Raw genomic sequence first — 1,755 nt, 5'->3', positions numbered from 1 at the left:
CAACAACAGTGTCTTCGTTGAATTTCCTCACTGCCTCTTTGGCCAGTTTAGCTTGTCGCCTGGCCCATTCAGCGGGAAATTCCTCACCTCTTCTGATGCTAAAGGGATCAACTTCTTGGCCAGGTGCCAGTGGAGGTCTTGGGCATGGAGGGTGCACATCGAATTTCTTCATGTACTTGAGTGTGACATAGCGATATTCCTTCCATTCTCTGGCCCATATCCTCTCAATCTTCTGAATGCGCACTTTGCACTCATTCTTTTCTTCCCCAGGGGGTGTGCAGTACCCTGCATAGATGTCTTCAGGGATTTCAAAGGCAGTGTTGACTTCCAATTTCTTCCCTCCCTTCTGTGGTTTCTTGCCATCTGCCATATTCTTCAGTTGGGGATTTTGAACGATTGAGTTCTTTGAAGAAGTATGCAATTTTTCTTCGAGGAACGCTGCAAATGAGTTAAGTTGATGAGAACCTAGTGATTCAACAGCCGACATGAGTATCTGTGAACAGAGTATAGGTGCAAAGAATTTGGAGAGGTCATATGCGTTCTCAGAAGTTTTTGCAAAAAGAACAAGTTTGAGGAATTTGACCAGTGGCGTCTTGAGGAATTTCACTAAGCGCTTTTTGACTTAGGTTCCAGAGTTGTATAGATTGAAAATCCACACAATTGAGGAATCTTGAAGAAAAATGTTGCATAAGAGAAATGGATCAAGAACATATGCTTAAGTGAGCTGTTTAAAGTGTGGAAGTTGAAGAATAAACACCTTTTGAAGATTTTGTAGAAAACATCAGAATCAACAAGAGAAGTAAAAGTAACTTTAATTACCCTTGACGAAGAACACTACGAATTGGGAGTAGTAGATTGTAAGTTTGTCAGTCCAGATCTTCCACGCCCTAACTTGGCAGAGGAAGACAGCTACGGTGGCGGCGGAGTGAAGAAATCCACAGCCGGCGCGAGTACGACGGTGACTAGGTTGAGGCAGTGAAGCTCTTCCTCACCGGCGACGATGGAAGTAGCGGCGGCGCTAGTTCAGGAAGCTCGAGCGAGGGAAAGTGAGGTCGAGTAGGGTAAATGCAGTCTGAGGAGGTGAGGGGTATATATAAACGAGGTGAAAAACCGCTCGTCCGAGGAAAATTGACGAATGTGCCCCTGACTCTTCTCATCCTAGCGACATGTGTCACCCACATACAGAGCGGTGGGATCGTGGGTGAATGATAAATCCTATCGTGGGATGTGGAAGGGTTTAGGAGGCAAAGGCCGAAAATTAGATAAGAAAATTTTAATCTTTCATTCGCAAATTCTTCAGTTGACAAGGACACAATGAAGACTTTGAACGGGTTTCAAATAGAACGCACATGAAGAATTTGTGAACAGACTGGGTTGAATTTAGCACATAGGGGGAAGGTTCTGATCACATTCACTTAGCAGAAAAGGCAACTTGAAGATTTAGCAATAAGTGAATGTTGTAGAGGACTTAAACTCATATATATATAGGGTGGGTCTATTCTAACAACACCTCTTAAGACCTTATTCTGACAACACCGGCCTTATTCTGCTAACACCCACCCACCCATGCCCATCCCCACCTTCTTCCTTCCTGAAACACCTACACCCAACCCCCCCGATCCCCCACCTTCTTCCTCGTCGCTCGCCCACAACTCACCTTCTTCCTTACACGGGCCCCCGTACCCCCACCTTCTTCCCCGCTGGGATCCCCCACCCCCACGAGCCGGCCACCATGGTCTCCACCACCACCTCCAA

The sequence above is a fragment of the Triticum dicoccoides genome, chromosome 2A (genome assembly GCF_002162155.2).
Source record: "Triticum dicoccoides isolate Atlit2015 ecotype Zavitan chromosome 2A, WEW_v2.0, whole genome shotgun sequence".
NCBI classification, from domain to species: domain Eukaryota; kingdom Viridiplantae; phylum Streptophyta; class Magnoliopsida; order Poales; family Poaceae; genus Triticum; species Triticum dicoccoides.
Note: the sequence above shows the minus strand (reverse complement) of the source record.